The 23,760-nt window shown below is 40.6% G+C and overlaps 1 long non-coding RNA gene across 3 annotated transcripts in view; it reads right to left on the minus strand.

Moving 5' to 3' along the window:
- LOC103348741 (uncharacterized) overlaps positions 1 to 23,760 on the minus strand; it is a 65,465-nt gene that overhangs the window by 19,558 nt on the left and 22,147 nt on the right. For 2 of the 3 annotated variants that reach the window (XR_011387323.2, XR_011387322.2), the window contains 2 exons: positions 4,805 to 4,870; positions 4,229 to 4,429 (listed from right to left, as the gene is read on the minus strand). This is a non-coding gene — a long non-coding RNA (uncharacterized LOC103348741). Of the gene's footprint in view, positions 1 to 4,228; positions 4,430 to 4,804; positions 4,871 to 23,760 lie in introns of those variants that run through there. The other variant, XR_016231627.1, reaches the window with a different exon arrangement.

Below are 23,760 nucleotides of genomic sequence, written 5' to 3' on the forward strand. Positions count from 1 at the left end.
ATTTCAATAAGCTGAACAGTGTTGGAAGAATGTGCACATATCAAGTAAAATAAAAGTCGCTGACTTAGTTTTGTGTAGTACTTCTATTGTTCTAGTGAGAGTGAAATACATAAACATGTACAAGCTACAAAATAATGAATTGTGTAATTTTGATTATTCTGCATACTAGTTAAAAGCTCTTATATTTGCATGTAAAACTGGGATCCTACAACTTAAAAATGAATGGGGTAGGCATTTGGTGCAGTAGTTAACTCTTAGCTTGAGACACCCATATCTCATATTGGAGTGTGTGGTTCAAGTCCCAGTTCCTCTGCTTCCCTTGGCAGCTTCCTACTAATCTGTACTTTGGGAGGTACCAGGTGATGGCTCAGAGGCTTGGGGCCCAGTCACCCATGTGGGAGACCCAGATGTATTTCTGGGCTCCTAGCTTCAGTATGACCCAGTCTTGGCTGTTGTGGCTATTGGTGGAGTGAACCAGCTGATGGAAGATTTCTCTGCGTCTGTCTCTGTCTTTGTGTTTCTCTGCCTTGCAAATAAAATTAGCATAAATATAATAAAAATCCATATTAAATTTTTCTTATAAATTTTTATTTTAATATTTTGTATCTTTAAAGTCACCACATTTTCATTTTACACCTAAACATATTATGTAACTTTTGTCTAATGCATTTTGCAAATTATGTAGCCTGCCCTGCAGCTGCAAATGGCTTTACTTCTCAGTGATTCTCTTTCTCTTGTTGTAAAATGGGCACAATCACAGTGTGTCACCATTATTGAATTATTGCAGGAATGAACAGTGCTGGTGCTCAGTGGGCATCCAACAAATGTGAGCTTTTGTTAAACAGATGAGTTAGTGTAGAGTAAATATTTAGGCAATTTGGATGATCCAATTTTAATCTCCCTCAATTATGACTCTCTGTAAACCTAACTTGTTAGGGATCCTCCTATACTTTTCCTGTGTTGGAGTAGTTTGAATACAGTCAGACATATGTGTCCATGAATTCAGCATCCAGAGATTCAAACAATCTTGGATGGGAAATATTTGAAAAAATTAATGTGCAGAATTTTCTCCAAACAATATTGTATGACAACTATTTGTACAGCATTTATGTTATACTAGGAATCACAAGTAATCTAGAAATGATTTAAAGTATATGGGAGGCAGGGTCACATATATGGAAATAGTATCCCATTTTATATAAGAGACAGGAGCACCCAAGGATTTTTGTATCCATAAAGAGTCCTGGAACCAATTCCCTCAAAGATACTGAGAGATGGCTGGATTTCACTGTAGCTTTATTAACAGACTCACTTGACTTATCACTTAGATATCGTCAGTGGAATGAGTCAGCCGACCACGTAGTCACTGGTAGGACAAGTAAAGTCAAGAAAAATATTTCAGGAGGAAAACTCTGTATATCGAACTTTTTCAATTCCAAAAAAAAAGCTAAGAGATAAGACTTAGGCTATTGTTTTTTATGAAAAAGCAGAAAAAGGATTTTTTTTCTAGTTCCTGACAACAGATGGCGCTGTAGCTAAGCAAATTGAGAACATTTTCTTGTTGGAGAAATTCTGACATCCAGAGAGAGGAAGCCAAGCTATAAACAACATATGGAAGACAATGCATATTTTAATTAGGTGTTAATATCTGAATATTGAATCCTTGTCTTCCACCTAACTTACAGAAGTGTTATGACAGCTAATTAATAAGTGATTGTAAAGGAAATGATTAATTATTTACAGTAATAATTAGAAGAGCTTACATGCTTGTAATCATAAAATGGTTTTCCGAAGTAGATGGATGTGAAGCGAGTTATTATTCTGCTGCTACAGGAATACTGCGGCGCCTCTTTTGGGATGATTTCTATTATCATTCCACATTGTCTGGGTTTACTAAACAGGCACCACCATGCATTTGTTCCATCAAGTCTGATTCCAGCCATGGAATATAAAATCATGTATGTGTATTTTTTAAAAGGATTTGCTGTCATACTTATTTGAAATTATGTCCATAAGAGTAAATGTGAAAGGCTGCTCGTGTGGGGGAACTTTTTGGAATGATATCAACCATGAAACAAACCAAAACAAAACCCTGGACCAGAAGGATAAAGTCTCCCCGTAGAGTCTCTGTCTCTAGCGTCTGATTCTCATCTATAAAAACAAAACTAAAAAGCAAGTGTATAATCCCAAACTTCTCCTCCTCCTCCTTCTCATTCCATATTTCAAATCCCTTTGAACTGCCTCATGTCTTCAGGATATAATGAAATCCCTTGCTCTGGAAGGAAGCCACGACAGATATATTTCAAGACCTTTCCCTTCCCTTTCTGCTGGTAGCAGAGCTAATGCAGTTTACTTATTAGATGAGTCACCATGGATACTGATACACTCAAGCCAAGGCTACCCTACTGAGGGGAATTGGAGAATCGAGGCAATTATCTCCATAATTTAAATAAACAAGGTTCCCCTCGTTTTTGTTTCGGTTACCTGAATTTTTCAAGTGAAGGTCTAATTTTAGTTTTGAATTATTAGAGGTGGCTCTTGTCTCTACTCTCTTATTAAATTAGTAAGCAGAGATCTGGGCTCTTTCACAGCCATGTACTTGAAGAACATGTAGCCAAGGCAAATGCATTCCTGTGCTTTCTATTTTATCAACCTCAGGATTTGGAGGTATTTGGTACCTGGTATTTGGAGAAACAATGTGAATAACTCAAGTCTGGGATGAAACCTTTCTGGAAAGGGGACAACATTCAGATCTGAAATGGCTGCTTAGAGCGACTAGATGTTTTCAATATGACAAAGACATTCATAATACTATGTCCTTCCTGACAATGCAGCCCTCACTATGCTCTGCCTGGACCACGTGTTTCTCTGCTGGCCCCAGGCCAGGCACCACCGGCACTGGCACTTCCAAGTGGGATTTTACTGCCGGTCCTGGTGCCTCTCCTACGCACTTCTTTCTTTCCAGACCAGGTCTCAATCCTGCCCATGTGGATTTCCCTTTGTATTACCCTTGGCTCACTACTGATGAACATTCTAGGCAGCTGGAGGTGCTTTGCAAGTGTGAGGCGTGGCTTTTATGTCCAAGTCGTAAGCCATCCCATTGTTGTTATTTCACATCCCTGTTCAACATTTTCAATCTTCCTCACCTTCTGTCTCTGGCAGAACACTGGTGACGGTAATGGCCATGGTGGGAGCCCAAGATGACCGCTACCATCACACATTCTTGAGGATTGACTCTGAACTCACAGCTTTGGCCACAGCCTGCAACTCATCTTGCTCCATGTGACTCAGCATGGAAGGATCCTCTGACTACCTTATCTGTAGTTTCTCACCCGTCGCCAGCAGGACACAGCTATATTACGTGTTCAGAGGTTGAGCATCTGTGTGACTGGACAGCATGCTGAAGGGTCATGTGATAGAAATGACGCTGGTGGCTGAAGGATCTGGGTTTGAATCTCATTCTTGCATTCCAGTGATGAGAAATATTTCCAACCTTCCTTGCACTTCAATTTGTGTTTCTGCCCGTCAGCGATGATGCTGCCCATGTGGCAGAACAGTGATAAGAAAGAACTCATCTCGAGTGCCCCGCAATGACAGTCGTCATCATTAGAGCTGCTCATGAAGCAACAGGAGTGCACATACTTCTATTCTGTTACTATTATGCTTCATTCTTTCTCCACCTTAACAGGACTGCACCCGTCAGTACTAACTTCCTAAAGTAAGTTCCAGAGAGAGGGGGTGAGGTGCCCGAGGTGACACAGCTGGCCCAGCTAGACCTCAGGTCTCCTGACTACTACACTGGTCCTTTTCCCTCTTGGCCACCTGGGACCCCTGCCTCTTATGGCATCAGGGATGGGGATCTAGGTTTTATGAAAACTCTGCCTGCTCTGTCCTCAGTGCTTGGTGTATGGCACTGCTCAGTACTCACTCAGTTCCTTGATAAGACTCTTCTTTATCAGGACAGTAAGTACATACCAAAAGACATTCTGGTCGGCCTGCATCCTTCTCATCAAAATGCTACTCTATTGTCTTGCTTGGAACTAAACACAACATGCTGTTGCTCCTACTGAGAAGCCAGACTCCACCCCCCTCCAGCCCCAACCACTACCCCGCAAATTGGAAGCAGAGTATGTTCGCACTCGAAATCCTGAGGGTTTGATTAGATTTTATAGTTGCTGTAGATTCTCGTCCTGCCACCCAATATATTGTGTGTTTAGCTGGAGACTCCTTTGTTTTGAACTAATGTCTTTATTTAAAACAAAAATGCAGAGCCTTGTTACACAAATGCATAAACACATATCCAATTCAGAGGGACTCCTTCGAAGAGGCAGCCTCTCCTCTCCTGCTGTCAGTCGGTCCCTGCTGAGTTGTTTGATGCATTCACCGCATTTTATATTACTTAATGTGGCTTATGTATCTGCCAATAAATCTGAAATACAGGTCACAGAATATGTAGCTCAAGGAAATCCATAAAAGTAGTAGAGAGAGGCTTCACTAACTGCATCAGATTGCCAAAAGCTGAGGTCATTTCCTCTTGCTAAAAATGTAGAGCTTCATAAATTATTTTTATCACCTCCAGAGTCAAGCAAACAGTTTTGCACAGATGCCAAAGGGGTTTCATTGCTTTTTTTTTTTTTCGTCTTTAAGCTGAAAACATTTTTCTCAGGTCTTTTGCAAACTGTGCGCCTTCCCTCCCTCCTCCTACCCGCCAGCATTGTTAACACCCTTGCACATTGCATGTAAATCCAGGAACATAAACACAATTACATCTGGCCAAGGTTTCCAGTGAAAGTGACACAAATACCTGAGATCCGAAGATGACTCTGACCTTGGTTTAATTATTCCCCATGATTGGAAGTTGACATTGTTCCTGGAATACATTTTTAAGGAGATGTTAGGTATGCAGAGACAGTAAAAATGAACAGCGAACATTCAGGAGAGAACTTTATAGAAAACACTACTGAATTAACTTACAGTACATTTGTTAAACATGAGCACCTCTAATAATGACATTTCATTTAACAATGCCCTTTGTCTTTTCAGTTCATCAGTTACCTATTTCAGTAATGAACTGCAGTCATACCATTCTGATTTTCTCCTAATGTAAAGGCTCAGCTCACTTCACCGCCAGTGAAGCATGATGCTATTATTCAGTTCCTGGCTTAGGAAAAAAGCTATAGAATATATCACAATTCTAATTGGCTAACAAATATTAAGCCCTATGATTGTTAAGGGCACCCAGTGATTCTGTTTAGCTTTTGATGGGAATAAGTAAAATAAAGAAGGGGAAACGGTTTGAAGGGGGGTTGGGGGGAGGTTGGTATGTATACTTTATGAGCAGTAACCCAAGTATCCATTGAAAAAATATGATCACACATTATATTTAATAGCTCAAATGTTATCTTAATTCTTTATCAACAATTCATGCAGATAGCTTAATACCAAATATTTTAGTTAGGATTAACAATCTGTGAAACAGAAGGCTTAGCAAATGAGAGATGGAATTTGTTCTACCTGCAGCTGCAAGAGGAGGCGAATGCAAGCTACTGGAAGGCTGGGTCATGCATGAGACATTCTTTTTCTGCCAAGTAAATGCAGGCAGATTTGGAAAATATTATGTCTATCGTAGCCCTGATTTATACTTCCCGTGGAAGGTAATGAAGCCTGTGTCCAAACTTATTTTTGTCCCTTTTGCAGAGGTTTCCTCGGAATGAAAGATAGGGTCCTGTTTTCCTTTTTCCACGTGGCAGAATCCACTAAAGCATCTCTCCCCCCACCCCGCCCTTTTGAATCCACCAAAACATCTCATTAGTAAAGGCAAGGTTCAGCTCCTCATAATCTTTCCCAGCTGAGGCAAAGCTGCACCATTTACAATAGATCTTTGGAAAACTGCTTTTTACCGAGTGCTGCTGCATCTATAGATCTCTCTCAATTACCCACAGTAAATTTAGGCATTGTACAAGAGCAAATTTTACAGTCCATGAAGAGATGAAGTGAAATCTAGATGAAATTCATTGTGACAGATTCCCAGTTAGTGCTCTGATGTGTCTGTATTACAGAAGATAGACATTCTATTAGCATGGAAGCTCCCATAATGGACTGTGAATCATCTCAGGTAATAGAGATGCCAAGCAGAATGACTGAAAAGCACTATTGAATTCCATTAGAGCTCTTTGTTTTTAAATCAGTCATTTCTCGTGAATAACCAACTACACACTTCTTGACCCTATCTCCAACTGATAATTGTGGACTAATATTACAATACATTAATCTGAGTTACTGTGCAATTAACATTTCTGTTGCAGGCTGATTTGGGTTTCCTAAATGCAAAGGTCCTCTCCCTTGGAAGCTGGGGTTTGTAGTACAAATACACAGTTTCACAAATGGGCTCTTCCATCATGCCAGTTTTAGCTCTACTTCAACATCTCTAAAATTGTTCTTTGGTCATCCTATTTACCGGGATTTTGTCCAGCAATTCTGTGACTTTCTGCCCTTTTTCCTTTAATGATTTCCCCTACACCAGGTCAGACAACAGAGCAAAATAATAATCCCAAAGACAAGACTATAAGGAAACCATTTGAAATAAGCCAACTCAGCAAGTATTTTTATTTTTTATCTGAAATCATTAGGAAAATAAAGAACGGCACATTCTGCAGCATAAACAGTCTCCCCACCCCCCAATATATCAATCAAATATGATTGATCAGACACAGTGGATACTTAGATAATGAGTTCAAGGTTTCGGCTGGTGCAGAATGCTGAAGGCTTTAGGATGCCTGCATAATTACCATTGTACACTAGACTGAGTTGTATGAATTCTTCCGTTCAATTATAACATAAACATGAAGCACCTAGAACAGACAACCTGACCAAGCACATGTTTCTTAATTCACTACATTTTATATAAATGCAATAGCTTGTCACAAGGCAAAGCTGTGTCTGGCTAGAGGCTCTGAAGTTAGCATATATGCATTAAAAAAATTTCTTGTGTCTTCCACCTGATTTACATGGCATGAGAGAGGTAATTTTGAAAAGGGAGTGTGGCATCCAAAGCACAGCAACTTGGGTTGAATTACTTCAATATTCTCCCATAAATCCCCCGAGACAACTTTAAAAAGAGTCGACTTTACATCTTCTGTCTGTGATCATCTATTTCCACATCAGGAGGAACAACATTATCCTCATCTGCAGGAGGATCTGAGACTGGCGCCTCAACAAGAGGCTTTCTCCTTAATGTTGTAATGACAGGTGTAAGATTAACTTTGTTAGGTGTCTAGCCACTCATGCAAACTAAATTAAATTAATGGAACAAATTTCTCTCATAATTAAGATAAAAATTCATGTCAGCTGTAACCTTGCTGTACACTAATTATATACAAATGATTTATCATCTGCTTCGCCCAGAATATTAATCCTTACCTCATTGATAACTGCAGCCAGTGTTAAGAGATGAGAGTTGATTAACTATGACAGATTGGGCAACCACAGCCCTCACTGCCGGCGCTACCAGTGAAACCAATAACACTCAAGTAGCTCTCTGTGTTTAAAATGCATTCCCATGGAAACAGATGCATGCTTAATGAAGGATACTGAGATTATTTTCAATAATGACTGATATTGGAACAGTGGGCAGAGCTGATCAATAACAATTAACCACTTAGTCTGCTAAAGACATGGTTAGAGAAAGCAGGTTATTTACACATTAGTGGAACCTTATTCCAAGACGGGTGCTCCAGAATGTCTCTATGCTACACCGTTTCTTCTTTTTTTCCTGCCTGGGAGGGGTTCCATGGTGGGGAGATGGTATTGTGCCAAGCGCCCTCCTGTCGCCTCTTAGCGCCTGCTTATGAAATGAGTGATTGATGTTGCCAGCGGTTCTTTGGATGCTCTCAAGATAGCTGCCAAATGTATCAAGGAAAGTCCAAAAGCAACTGTGACCATGAAACTAATATTGCTTTGTAGGGATTTGGTTTGGTGGAAAACTTTACTGCCAAGGCGTAACTCAATTGTACAGAAAATTCTTTTGATCTCTCATTGTATGCTCTTTTATTTAATTTTAAAGAACCCAAGACGAGTCGTGCAGATATTTAAGGAAACCGTCTGCTTTGGACTCCTGTCATACTGGCTGGGAAGGGCTTTAATAACACAAATTTAATAATAGATATGGCTTTCAAAGCTATTTGGAAATTTGCACTTTTATTTTGTATTAATTTGAATCACCCCAGGAGTCGAGATCTTGTAATGCTAATTACTAATATAGACTCCCAGAATCCCTGCTCTGACAGGCAGCTTGGAGAAATCCCAACTCCCTGGGCCAAAAAGTGTTAATAAAAAGTGATTAGCTACTTAGGCCAAGTCATATTATAATAATGCATTATATTTCCCTTGAATGGGTGATGTGCATTCTCATTTCTCTGAATGGGGAAAATGGTCGAGGCAGATGAAAATTCAGGCATTTTAGCTGGCATTGTTACTAAAAGAATCAAGCATTAAAAAAATAGAAGAATACTCCTTTTTCCACACTTCTTAGATTCCAAGACTCAGATCTGAGAATGCAACTAAACAGAAACATATTCCGTATATTTATCAGTCTAGTCATCTATAGTTTTCTGTTTTGCAAACCTGTATATGCACCGACGCAAGTGGCTAATGTCAACCCTAACATGATCCATGTGAGTTAGAAGTTTTAAGCTAAAGGAAAAGAATACAGCAGGTTTCTTCCTTTAGCCCTGTGGGGCAGATGTTCTCCACTGAAATCAACAGCCACAGGGTATCTGCAGCTGGGAAGCCACACAGATGCTAATGAATTTGGAACATTTATGTGGCTGAACAAAAATGGATCCCAAACACCCCAAGCTAAGTGCAGCAAAGAAGAAATTGGCCGACACATTTCTATCAGGAAGGCAACCGGAATGTCAAACTCTTGAATGATATTGGCTGATCTCAGCCCCATTTTATCATCTCAGTAAAGAAATCTAGAGATGATAAACAGCCATAAATACTTGTAAAGAGTGCTCTATAAAAATCAAACACTAGATGTTCCCCCACATATCCCTCCCATATTCACCATCCAATGCACCACTGGAAAAAAAAAAAAAAAAACACAAAAATCGAAAAACTCCAACCCTAACCTTTTGCTAAATTTGCAAAAGGAAATGGAATTACATTTGACACAAAGGCAGAGATAATATTGTATTTTCTACCAGCAGGGACTAGAACGTTAGGAGGAAATGAAGCAGTGTTTCCAGGATGCAGGCTCATTAGTTGATGTCATTGTCCTTATTGGGGATCTGTTTACTATCTTTCATAAAACACCAGGATCTTCCACCAACATTGCAGACAGGAATTTTTACCAGAACTAAATCAGCTACCCCCCCTCCACCCTGGCTGGAAATGTAGTAGAGACAATTACCCTTTCTCTTTCGTCTGAACAACACAATTATTGGGAAGATAATAAGATTATCCAGGCTTTTGCTTCTTAAAATTATACTGAGGAACACCAACCTAATACCGCTTCTTATGCATTCGTCTTTAAAACAAATAAGGGAAGTAAAAATGTGCCTCTAAGCTAATGAGGACCATGAGACAGAGCCATAGATACGTTTTCTCACTTGCCTAATGAGCAAAGTGACAGACAGTGCAACAGTTCACACTTGAGTAATTCTCCAGTCATCAGCAACAGCAGTGGGGCCCCTCCTGCTGCAGTGGAGGGGGGGCGCTGGGAGATGTAATAAATAGACCCTGGCTTTGCTGGCCAGAGTAAGTTATCACTAAGAGCGAGGTCTTGGGGTACACTCCCCAAGGAAATTTAACCAGAAGAAAAAAAAAAGAGTCCATTGAAGCTATCTCCAGCCATAAGTTCAATTAGAATGAAATTAAAACAATGGTGGGGGAGGAAGAGTCACCTCTTCATCAAGCCAGTTACTCAGAGCAGGTGGGATGGCCAGGAATCTAGAAGGTAAGGACCCTTCCCTGCTAGTGCCTCCCCACTAGTGTTGTTAATTTGTTTTAGGGTGCAGTGGACTTTGTTGATGGTACACAACAAAGTAGGGTTGCTCTAAGATCCCTCCTTTTCCAGGGGCATCTGGGAAGGGAACTCTAAGGAGGGAGCTTCTCTGTAGACTGGAGGACTGAATGGCGACAGGAGCTCCCCAGCAGCTGAGGGCCTCTCTCTTCCTCTAATATTCTCATTGGGATTTTTTTTCCAGGGGCTCTCACTCCTTGGAGGCCATGTGATTATAAGGTCCACCAACCTGCTGATATAGCCACACTATTTCTAAATGTTTTATTTATTTATTTGAGAGAGAGAGAGAGCGAGCGAGCAAGCGAGAAAGTGCTTCCATCTCCTGGTTCATTCCCTATATGCCCACAATGGAATCCAGGAGCCAGGAATCCAATCCAGGTCTCCCACATGGTGGCAGGGACTCTATCGCTGGGGCCATCATTGCTACTTCTGAGGGTCTGTATTAGCATGAGGTTGGAATCAGCAACCCGAGGTGCTTATTAAACCCAGGCATTGTGAGATAAGATACACGCATCTTAACCGCTAAGACAAACACCTGTCCCTTAAAACAGATGTTTCTTGCCCATTATCAACAATTTATCCCTGGGCACCAGCAAGCAGGTGTGACTCAAAGAACAAAACTCAATACCATGGCTCTCAGGACACCAAAAATTCAGTATATTCGGTCTTCAGTGTTTGTTTTGATGTCCCTTATATTACATGTACTTACATTCTTAAACACGGCTTAAAATATATAACACAATTTGTATCTTTTTATCTCTAGTGTTTTAATCTCCAGAGTTCCTTCCAAACTCCAGTGGGCTGATTCCAGCATTTAGAAGAGGAGCGAGTTTAACATGGCCAGCACTCCATCTTTTAGAGCTTCTTTACTTTATTCAAATTACTAATCATTTAGAACATCACTAAAAGCCTTTCTCCCTCGCTCCCCATGCATGCTTAACCTAATTAACTATAAATGAGGAAAATGCTATCCACATTAAAAGAAAATGTTAACCTATAAATTATCCCACTCTTTCTGGTGAGGCTAAGAACTTCTTTGGAAAGCTCAGCTGCGAGGGTAGATTTTCACTTCATATCAGCGTATTTCAAAATGTTTGAGGAAAAGGGAATTAAAAGATATTAATTCTAGTGCAAAATTCTTGAAAAACATGCACATAAGGAGTCTTAAAAAGTCCACAAAAATATTAATTATAAAAACCTATGCATAGAGTTCAATTTTTTGCACCAAAATAAATTTCTTTTCATCTCATTTTCCCATGAACTTCTTTTAGTGCCCTCATATGCATCCAATGCCTTCTCTCACTAGACTGGGCCACAGAATCTCCCCTTCATGGTGAATCCCTTTCTCTGTATTTATTGTGAAGTCATATATATTTTTGTAATGTGATTCTTTTTGTGTTTGCAAAAATGCTCTCACTAAACTCTAATAAACTGAAAAGCATACAAAATGCTCTCAAGAACCCAATGGGGTAGAAATATGGCAAGTGACATCCTGGATGTTTGCCTCAGTGTGAGAAATTTCAATCCTCATCCACCTCAATGGGGAGAATCAGCCATACAAAACCAAGTACCTATATATAAAGTTAATTCAAAACAAATCTTAATGAAGAATGGGATGGGAGAGGGAAGAGGAGGTGGGATGGGAGTTGGGGGGAGGGTAGGTATGGGGGAAAGAACCACTATATTCCTAAAGCTGTACTTGTGAAATCTGTATTCACTAAATAAAAGTTTTCTTGAAGGAAGGAAGGAAGGGAGAGAGAGGAAGAGAGAAAGAGAAGAAGAGAAGAGAAGAGAAGAGAAGAGAAGAGAAGAGAAGAGAAGAGAAGAGAAGAGAAGAGAAGAGAAGAGAAAAGAAAAGAAAAGAAAAGAAAAGAAAAGAAAAGAAAAGAAAAGAAAAAGAAAAAAGCAAATACCTGGAGAGGCTCAGTTCACAGATCCCAAAATGTTCTCCCTGTAGCTAACCTTACCCAATCTTGTTTCATGATACCTTCCCTATGAGCCATTGTGTTAGATAAGCCAACATAAATGGGGCAGTTGTCTTGGAAACTTGTTAGAAGGAGTACCCATTGGAGTGGCCTGATTATTAAGAGGCCCACATCCCACATCAAAGTGCCTAAGTTCAACCCAGGCAAGTGACTCCAGCTTCCTACTAATGCAGCCCCTGGGAGGCAGCAGTAATTACTCAAGTGACTGGGTTCTTAGTACCCATGTGGGAGATATGACTCCCATGCGGGACTCTCAGCTTCTATTGTAGGAATTTGGGGGAGAACCCAGTGGATAGGAGTTTGCTTGATCTCTCTCTCTCTCTCTCTCTCTCTCTCTCCCCATGACAAAAAAGAAAGAGTACTAATTAATACATTAACCTGGAAGCCCATATTCATTTATCAAATCCTAGATTTGACCTTTGAGAGCTGAGGGTAGGCCTCTGGCAGAACAGAGTGTGTGGACAGCAAATTGGTCATGGGGCAGGAGGAGAGTCCAGGAAGGTAGATCATCCCAGGGAAGCTGTTGGAGGAAGACCTTGAGTGGCTAATGGGTTCAAGTGTGAAGGCCAAGTGACAGGGACAAAGAGGTGAGGAAAAGGGGCAGCAATGCCCAAAGCTGAAATTTCCACTCTTCAACTTTGTTCATAGTTGGCTGTACTTTTAATACACGTAATGTATTAGTGTAGACAATCCTGAGGATGTCGTAAAAGGAAAATGCAGCTGGCAGAGACAACTGCTTGTTCCCTTGTCTGTGATCCCCACCCCTGCCCTGCTGACCTCAGTTAACATTTACTATGATTGTAGAGTTCATAAAAAATTCCAGCTAATTTCTATAGCTCTGGGGGAAACTCTAATTGTTGGAGATATTGACAGAAGGTCACTGCCCCCTAACCTGGGCCTCCATTCCCACCACATGCTGCATGGTGGGGAGTAGCAGAGACTGAGATCAGGCATCAAGCATATGTCTTAGTCCAAGCAGGCTTAATAACGACATGAACAGCCAATTCTTGATTGTTCACACTAACAGTCTGTGACCCAGACCCAGGTAATCCCAAATATTAGAAAATCCAAGAGGAATTTCTCTTTGATTTTTGGAATATACTCTGATTTTTCCAGCTGCAGATCTCCTCTCTGACTTATGCTTTCCTTGGTTGAATATTAAGAATCATTTATGTTCCTTTAGTTGGGCACTTGGTCTGAGCAATGGCTTGAAGTCAATTTTAGATTGAAAATTTGCCTACTCCATAGACAAATGATTCCCTTGCAAGCAGTTGAATTTGACAGTATCATATATTGCATAAAGAATCATCTGTCCAGGCTATGTTGTTAATTCATTCATTCATTCATCCATTCAACACACAGGCATTGAGCTCCTACTGTGTTCTAGGACTGTACAAAGAATTAGGGCTATGGAAATGAAAGATTGAGTCCCAGCTCTTGTCAGGGGTGGGAGGATGGTATCTTTAACTGGGGCTGAATGGGATAAATTTTAGTGTCTTCCTCTGGACCTGCAAATGCCCACTGCATATTCACTTATCATTTCCATTTTCAGCTTCTCATCTATCGAGTTCCTCTTTCTTGAAAAAATTTCAGTATTTTGGAGGAGTAATCGTAGGTGATTCTAAGGCTGGGCAGGGCTTTCTAGAGATAGAAAGAAACCATGTTACTTCTGTTCTTGAGCTCCAGAGATACTGAAAATAAAAGAGATGCCAAGACAGGAATGCAAATATATGGTAGTTTTAAAACATTTACATTTAACAAATTAACATTTTATTTATTTTTTTTCTTTTTTTTATTATTTTTTTTGACAGGCAGAGTGGACAGTGAGAGAGACAGACAGAGAGAAAGGTCTTCCTTTTTGCCGTTGGTTCACCCTCCAATGGCCACCGCGGCTGGCGCGCTGCGGCCAGCGCAACGCGCTGATCCGATGGCAGGAGCCAGGTACTTATCCTGGTCTCCCATAGGGTGCAGGGCCCAAGTACTTGGGCCATCCTCCACTGCACTCCCTGGCCACAGCAGAGAGCTGGCTGGAAGAGGGGCAACCGGGACAGAATCCGGCGCCCCGACCGGGTCTAGAACTCGGTGTGCCGGCGCCGCAAGGCGGAGGATTAGCCTAGTGAGCCGCGGCGCCGGCCCAAATTAACATTTTTTTTTTTTTTTTTTGACAGGCAGAGTGGACAGTGAGAGAGAGAGACAGAGAGAAAGGTCTTCCTTTGCCGTTGGTTCACCCTCCAATGGCCGCCGCGGCCGGCGCTGCGGCCGGCGCACCGCGCCGATCCGGTGGCAGGAGCCAGGAGCCAGGTGCTTTTTCCTGGTCTCCCATGGGGTGCAGGGCCCAAGCACCTGGGCCATCCTCCACTGCACTCCCGGGCCACAGCAGAGGGCTGGCCTGGAAGAGGGGCAACCGGGACAGAATCCGGCGCCCCGACCGGGACTAGAACCCGGTGTGCCGGCGCCGCTAGGCGGAGGATTAGCCTAGTGAGCCGCGGCGCCGGCCTCAAATTAACATTTTAACACTTAAAAAGTAGAGTGTTTTTACAGCTTCATTTGGAGAAAATGTCAAAAGTCTAAATGCCAGGCCCTTCCTGAGGGTGGGCTCTGATTTCTCTCCCTCCTCTTCCTCACTCAATCCTTGCCAAGATAAACCCTGGTTGTGGGGACAAAGGTCTAAATGGGATTGCATGGGGAGTCATTTTAATGCTCCGAGGACCTCTGCAGACATGATGCATCATTGGCCCATGGCTCTGTGCTCTGTGGTCACAGGGAATACTTCTCAGCAAGGCACATACATCTTAAAAGCTTTGGCTTAAAAAGGCATTCATTCAGTCAAGGCATTCCTACAAAGTCCATTTGCTCCATGGCATCAAAAGAACTCTGATAGAGCACTTGAACACCATTCTATTAAGCCATCCTCCCCTCCCCAACCACTGCACACACTACTATGAATCCTCAATGCTGTTTCTCAAAAGCCAATGGAAGATCAGGGATGTCTGACAATATGAAAACTGGAGATAAGAGCCAGCCATTGCCACTCACTTTGAATTTTTCTGTTTTTGAAGGTAAAACAATAAAGAGAACAAAGTAAGTTTTTGGTGACATCTCATCCACTTTATTTATTATCATGGATGCTATTTAGTTAATTTTATCCTAATACTCATTGTTTATTAACACCTTTTTTGAAATGCTCTCCTGGAGAAAATCAACAAGATGTTTGTAAACTGATTCTTCAGATAATATGCAGACTAGGAGGCATCTTCTGTCTGTGTCTTTCTTTTATCTAAATGTTCAAGGTTGCTAATGTTCTGACTTAGAATTATTAACTCCTACAACTCCCGGGGGCCCAGAAATGCAGAGTAGTTTTGGATGCATGGGATGGAAAAGGCCTTGGGCTACCTTATGGCTAATTTGATATATTTGAATTATCTGTTTAGTATCCAGGTATTTTAGATGGTTCTGTGTTGCTATGCAAAATACTTGAAGCTGGGTCCTTTATAAAGATAAGTGGTTTATTTAATTAACAGTTCTGGAGGTTGAAGAAAATGGTGCTGTCTAGGAGGGACTCATGACAGATGGCATCACAATAGTGACGGCATATGCAGAAGAGATCACAGGACAGGAAGCCAGGACTGTGGAGAGGGCCAGGCTCCCTCTTTTTATGACAACCTACTCTCTCAGGAACACATTTACTTCGCTCAGGCTTGATCCACTCCCACAAGACAGCATTAATCCATCATGAAGGGGGTGGGGTACTGTGGACTCCATGATCTGATCACCTTCTGCTAGATCCCACTTCTTTTTTTGTTTGTTTATTTGCTTGTTAAATTTTTTATTAGAAAGCCTTTATTTAATAAATACAAATTTCATAAGTATAACTTTTGGATTATAGTGGTTCTTCACCCAATACCCACCCTCCCACCCCCAAACCATTCACCTCCTACTCCCTTTCCCAACCCATTCCTCATTAAGGTTCATTTTTAACTATCTTTATATACAGAAGATCAACTCTATACTTAGTAAAGATTTCAACAGTTTGCACCCACACAGAAACACAAAGTGTAAAGTACTGTTTGAAGACTAGTTTTACTGTTAATTCTAATAGTACAACACATTAAGGACAGAGATCCTACATGGGGAGCAAGTGCATAGTGACTCTTGTTGTTAACAATTGACACTCTTATTTATTACATCAGTGATCATCCGAGGCTCTTGTCATGAGATGCCAAGGCTATGAAAGCCTCTTGAGTCCACAAACACTGACATTATTTAGACAAGTCCATAACCAAAGTGGAAGTTCTCTTCTCCTTTCATAGAAAGGTACTTCCTTCTTTGATGGCCCCTTTTTTCCAGCAGGATCTCACTCACAGAGATCTTTCATTTAGGTCATTTTTTGCCACAGTCTGGCTTCCCATGCCTGAAATGCTCTCATGGGCTTTTAAGCCAGATCAGAATGCCTTAAGGGCTGATTCTGAGGCCAGAGTGCTATTTAGGGCATTTGTCATTCTATGAGTCTGCTTTGTGTCCTGCTTCCCATGTTGGATCATTCTCTCCTTTTTAATTATATCAATTATTATTAGCAGATACTTGGTCTTATTCATGTAATCCCTTTGACACTTAATCCTATCTTTATGATCAGTTATGAACTTAAACTGATCACTTTAACCAGTAAGATGACATTGGTACCTGCCAACTTAATGGGATTTGGAGTCCCAAGGCAAGTTTTTAGCTTTACCTTTAGGGGTAAGTCCAAGGAAACGTGTGCCAAACTGTACATCTCCTCCCTCTCTTTCTTTTACTTCTAGTTGTTTCCAAAAGGAGTGACTCACAAGGCATACAGACTGGAACTGAAAGGTTCATGGCTACTAAAAAGACATTCAAAAAACAACCTTTTAATAGACACATTTTCCACAAGGAATCTGGGGTTCAGAGGCAGTTTCTTGTCCAGTGATTTTGTGTATGTGTGTGTGTGTGCATGTGTGTGTGTGTGTGTGTGTGTGTGTGTGTATGAACGTGTGAAGGTTTGTAGGTTGGAAGTCATAAGGAGGCTAGCAAGAACAGCTTGAGATGTGGTTGTTCCCATTCTTATTTTTAACAGGGATCAGTTTTCAATTGGATTTAAACACCTAAGAATAATTCTGTGTTAAGTAAAGAGTACAATCAGTGGTTAAGTAGAAAAAGAAGATACTAAAAAGAATAAAATAGTAAGCTGTTCCTCAACAGTCAGGACAAGGGCTGATCAAGTCATTGCTTCTCATAGTGTCAGTTTCACTTCTACAGGTTTCCTTTTAGGTTGCTCAGCTAGTTGTCACAGATCACAGAGAACATATGATATTTGTCCCTTTGGAACCTTAGGCCCCACTTCTTAAAAGTCTCACCACTTTTCAATACTTTTCTCACCACTGGGGATTGAACATCCAGCATAGGGAACCCATGGGGGACAAACCACATCCAAACAAAAGCACCTGCGCTCTGGCCTTGGCTCTGCTCATGGCCCTCTGTGGAAACAACTTGGCCATTTGCTTGCTGGCAAAATGAATGAGGCATCACCTTTTTAAAAATATTTCCTTCTTAAATATCCCAATTCTTCATTGCAAAAATTTCCCCTCCTCCTTTGCCTTCTACTTTATTTTTCTTTTCTATTTCCAGTAGCAAGCTCTTTTTCTTCTAGTTGTTTCCAAAAGGAGTGACTCACAAGGCATACAGACTGGAACTGAAAGGTTCATGGCTACTAAAAGGACATTCAAAAAACAACCTTTTAATAGACACATTTTCCATAGGGAATCTGGGGTTCAGAGGCAGATTCTTATCCAGTGACTTTGTGTTTGTATGTGTGTGTGGTGTGTGTGTATGAATGTGTGAAGGTTGGTAGGCTGGAAGTCATAAGAAGGCTAGCAAGAACAGCTTGTGTTGCGGCTGTGAGGAAACAGAAGATGAGAGAAGTCTATGAGATATTTGGCAATATCTTAGACTTCTACCCTCTAGACACTACTAGTATTCCAGTTGTGATGACCAAAAATGTCTCTGCAGGTTTAGACTTTTGGCACAGCATTTAATATGGCACTTGTGACATTCTTATCCAATATCAGAGTTGCATGGGTTCAAGCCCTGGTCCCACTTTGGATTCCAGCTTCCTGCCTATGTGCACATTGGTAGGCAGTAGGTGATGGCTTAAGTACTTGAGTCCTTGTCATCCATGTGTGAGGTCCAGATTGAATTCCAGGACTCCCGGCTTTGGCCTGTCCCAGTCCTGCAGGGTGCAGGCATTTGGGAAGTGAGTCAGCGGATGGGATCTCTCTCTCTCTCTCTCTCTCTCTCTCTCTCTCTCTCTCTGCCTTTCAAATAAATAAAAAAAGTTTAAAGTCTCTGCACATTGCCAAATGGCTGTGTTTGAGAACACTAGTAGAGAACAAAGGTAAGTGTCCACAGGACTGAACCCTGAGGTCCCCAATATTTAAGAGAAAAGCAGAGAAAGAGAAGCTTTGTTCTGATTCACTCTCCATTTCTCATCATGCTATTACCCCCTACTTCCTATTAAATTTAGGATTACAAACATGTCAGAACATGGCTACAAACCCCCAGACAGTCAGGACTTTCCCTCTTTGGTGTTTCCACCCTCAAACTACAGCTACCTGACTACATCAAAGCCTTCCCATTGAGCTGCATCTCTCTCTTGTATCTTCAACAAAGTTTTGAAGTTGTTCATTTGTTTAGTGAGTTCATGAACATTAGTCTCTTTCTGTATGTCAGATTTTATGCTAGGCATCTAAGGTAAACTACTCAGTAAATCAGTCATGGTATCTGATTCATGTATTATCTTATTTTGTAGTTCTATTAATTTGGTACAATTATTTTCCCATTGTATGGGGGAGAAATTGTGATATTGGAAGCTTAAACAAATTCCTGATGATCATACATCCAGGAAGTTGGTTATATAGCAGTTATTCAAACACAGGAATGACAGGCAAGTTATTAACCATTATAATGTATTATTTTAGAAGATAAGAGATTAAGTTGGGCTGGTGTGTCAGCCTAAGAGGTAATATATCTATTGGTGAATGCTACAGATACTAATGGATGCAGCAGCATCCGTAATAAATTGGGCCAGATGTTGTTTAAAGTGCTACCTATATGCTCTCTCTAATCCTTAAAGTGTCTCTATTGATAGGTACAATCCTCACTTTACAGGTGGGCCAGCACAGGCACAGGTAGGAGGCAGAGACCATACAGAGGGCAGAGGCAGGTGGGACCTTTGAAAACTTTCCATCTCCTAAACTTTTAAAAGTGTAACTTTTAAAAAGTATTTTAAAGATGAGAAAACTTTGTGAATTCAGACTCAATAAATCCAGACTTTGTAATATTGAGACACTGATTCTTAATTCTTAGACTTTTATATCTTAAAAAGACCTGAGAGATCACCTAGTATAAGCTCTTCATAGGGCTTCTGATTGGGTATAAAACTGGATTAATCTTAGATAGCTCAAAACCTTTATTTAATTTTTATAATGTTATAATTTATAGGCTAATCACAAATTATCATTTCAAAAACTTAATTTAAATAAACAACCACTTTTTCACTTGTAACTTCATTTGGAAGAAAGTTATTTTCCCTATGAAGAGTTTACATTTGTAATAATTACTAATTCAGAAAGGAGTTCCTCGACAAGGTCCTTCTTAGAGGAGGAATGAGGTATAACTGAAATTTTATGATGCCAAGAAATATCAGAACCTGAGGTGTATGCCTATTCCAGAGCAGAAAATCACATTCCCAAAGAGAGAAAAAAACGTTGTCTCTTCTTTCTTGCTACCTCCCTCTCTCTATTTCCTTTAATTCTTTCTCATTCAGTGTTGCATTCTACTACCTTGGTCTAGGGAGGACAGATCATATTTAAATCTTTTGTCCTTTGGTCATCCATAGGCCCTAGAATGCTTCCGGCTCCTCTGGCCACTCAGAGTAACTTTAAGTAAAAAACATGATGTTAGTAGTGAGATTGAAGGGTCACCTGAATTTATTTCAGTGTGGGGACCCCAACTCCCCAGGGAAAATGTCTGCAAAGATATCACTGGGATTTCAGAGGAAAATATTATGTTCTAACCTTTTAAAAATTAATCCAACTATTAACGAGGATCCCAACTGTATTTCATTCAGGCCATAATCTGAAAGGTATGATGATTAAACCAAGACAAATGTAGTGTCATAAGCAAATGTCATGCCATAGATTTACCTACCAACAAGACATTGGCATGGTTCAGGTCAGAGGTTAATTAAAGACATTGAAAGGTCATTCTGTGATTAGGTGAAAGCAGAGTTTTAATAGGGTATCAGTCCGACCTACAGTGACAGAAGATTTATGCCAGCCGTGATGACATCGCCACGAATCCTGCTGATAACAAGAGCCTCAATATTGGACTGAACAGAATGATGAATGGAGCACACGTCTCCTCACACTTCTCATTACAAGCTCTTTCACTCCTGGTGGCACTTGGCGGCATTTATTTACTGTGGTTTGAAGGTGTGGGACAGCAGCACAGTCTATCTAATACTTTTCAATGTAGACTTGTGATATAAAAATGAAACAAGAGATAAGATTAGGTCTTTGAATAATTGCACAGCTTTTCTTCCAAGATTATATTCGCCAGTACTAACATTATTCTCCACTTCGTGTTCTTCCATTACGTGAACAGTTCAAGAAAATTAATTGTCTGAGGCAGAGGGTCAGAGGGAAAAAATTACTGATAAGCATTAAACATGCTATAAAATAGCACCTTGCCACATTTTGCCTTCCCTAGCATCCCTATATGTGAACAAAAGATAATACCAAAAAAAAAAAAAAGATATACACATTGCCACATATGCCATATTTAGACTTGCTTAAGTGCTATGCTTATTTGGATTAGATTAGGTCAAGGATCTAGAAAGAAAGCCCAGTAAGTGAAAAATAAATAAAAATCAAACAAACAACTCACAGTATTGCTCAACTGAAAGCAAACACAAGAGAAACTAAAGCCCTGATGAATAACGTTTACTTTTCCATAAAACTCCTTTTCAGCATGTTATGTATTTATCAAACCACTAGAGTGTAAAGTCTATGAATAAGTCTTATCCTCTCTCAACCATAGACACTAAAAATTATAACTACAAAAAATTGCAAGAATTATAAAAGGCTACTTTTATAGATTTTGGACATAGCTACTTCTGCTATTTCACAGTAGGAAAAAAAAACTGGACTCTTCCAGCTCAGGCCACCAACCAAGGTCAGGCCAGGGGAGGGTCACATCACATCTAACTCCAATTTGAGGCTCACATTTATTTGGAAGTGAGGATGAGTCAGCTGTCAGGAGCTGTAGAGCCAGGGCCTGCTGCAGGAGAGCTCTGAGAATATTCTTTACTTCATTGAAGCAATTGTGTTTGTGGGTAGGACAAATGGTAGATGGATCCACAAACCAGTGATTCAGCCCAGATATCCAACCCCTTGGAGCCATAAAAATGCAGACATGCACAAAGCAACCACACACACAACATTAGGACCTGTTCCTTGGCATTGAACAAACTAAATAATTATTTTGAGTGACTGACTTAACCCCACATGAGTATATGAAGCTGCTTAATAAAGAGGAGGCTTTCCTGCTAGCTTTTGGAAAAGAGGTTTCTTTCAGCTTAGGATTTTCATTTGCCCTGACAAATATTCACGGGAGAGGTCTTCAGAACAGATACTGTCACCTTGCAAAGAGCTTCTTGTCCCTTCCAGTCTGATGCATTGGAGACTTACTTATGTAAGCAGCTTCCAGTATCAAAACGACAGGCCTTGGGGCCGGCTCTGTGGCACAGTGGGTAAAGCTGCCGCCTGCAGTGCCGGTATCCCATATGGGCAAAGGTTTGAGACCTGACTGCTCCTCTTCTGATCCAGCTCCCTGCTATGGCCTAGGAAAGCAGTAGAAGATGGCCCAAATCCTTGGGCCCCTGCACCTGCGTGGGAGGTCCAGAAGATGCTCCTGGCTCCTGGCTTTGGATTGGTGCAGCTCTGGCCATTGCAGAGTGGGGAGTGAACCAGTGAATAGAAGACCTCTCTATCTGCCTCTGCCTCTCCCTCTCTGTAACTCTGCCTTTCAAATAAATAAATAAAAATAAAAATAAAAATAAATAAAATTCTCAAAATCACAGGCTGCTGCAGGGCAGTCCAGCCTGGGACAACAGGTCTCCGCAAGGCTACTCCTTCCACCCAGCTGCAGAACTGGACTGGGGTTCCAAGAGACCATCAGGGAGATTGGCATGATGGCCACTGAAGAACTTCCATCAGTCCATTTTCCCAGTCCCCATTCTGTCTGCTAGTATACACAGAAACCTTCAGTAGTTCCCCTACTGTGTGTAGGGGAATGGGGGAAGGTTGGGATGGGGATAGCAGCCACTTTGGGCAGTTAGAATCAGTGTCTAGTACAGGGTATTTCAGGAAGTTTGTGAAAAAAGTGAAATGGAAAGATAAGTTTATTTTGGTGCAAACATTTTTGTTTTTTATTTTTTATAGAAAACTTTTATTTAAGAAATATAAATTTCGAAAGTACAACAGTACAGCTTTTGGATTATAGTGGTTTCTCCCCCTCCCCCATAACTACCCTCCCACCTGCAAACCATCCTATCTCCTACTCTCTCTTCCATCCCATTCTTCATTAAGATTCATTTTTAATTATCTTTATATACAGAAGATCAACTCTTTACTAAGTAAAGATTTCAACAGTTGGTGCAAACATTTTTGAAATCCATGCATAGTTTTTTTCATAATTTACATATTAAATGAACTTTCTGAAGAAGCCTCATAAGCATGGATTTAATTATTTTTTGCACCAGAATAGCCTTACTTTTTAATTCTGTTTTCCACAAACTTTCTGAGGTACCCTGTATAGGGGAAAAGTATTAAGGTTTTATAATTTGTATAATAATGGATATTTTCCAAGACACCATGGAGAAATATGTGGCTGTTCCCCTTTGAAGTTCATTTTACTTTCAGAGGAATTTTGAAGCTACTCAAGAAAACCACCTATGACTACGTCCCATCTCAAACTGCTAAACTGAAAGGCATGAAAATAACAAGGCTTTTACCTTCTTCTTTTGGCACCTGGAACATCTTATGGAGAATTTTTGCTAAATTGTACTCTTTCAAGAAAATCAGTTTAAAAAAAATCAGGGGCCACCATTGTGATGCAGAGGTTAAGCCACTGTCTGCAACACTGCTGTCCCATATGAGTGTGCTGGTTCAAGTTCTAACTGCCCACTTCTGATCCAGCACCCTGCTAATGTGCCTAGGAAAGTAGCAGAAGATGCCCCAGATGCTTGAACCACTGGCAGCCATGTGAGAGACCAGATGGTGTTCCTGGATCCTGGCTTTGGTTTGGCCCTGCCTTGACCATTGTGACCATTTGGGGAGTGAACCAGCAGATGAAAAATCTCTTTCTCTTGGTCTCTCTCTTTAACTCTGCCTTTCAAATAAATAATTTAAAAAATCAGTTAACCAGTTTATTGATAATCTCTTCTGTGCTAGATGTTACAGAGCACTAAGAAAAGTACAAAATAATAGACCCTGATCTTTATGGGTTTAAAATTCATTAAGAAGATATATGGAAAAATTACAGCACATGTACCAGTGAGAAGCAAAGTTGCATCTGATAAGTATGAAAGAAATGATACAGAAAAGAGTTCAGCAAATTTTCTTTGTAAGTAACAGATAGTCTATATTTTAGACTTGCATGTTATATGTTCTCTGT

The sequence above is a fragment of the Oryctolagus cuniculus genome, chromosome 3 (assembly GCF_051225735.1).
Source record: "Oryctolagus cuniculus isolate XC-2025 breed Fujian yellow rabbit chromosome 3, ASM5122573v1, whole genome shotgun sequence".
NCBI lineage: Eukaryota > Metazoa > Chordata > Mammalia > Lagomorpha > Leporidae > Oryctolagus > Oryctolagus cuniculus.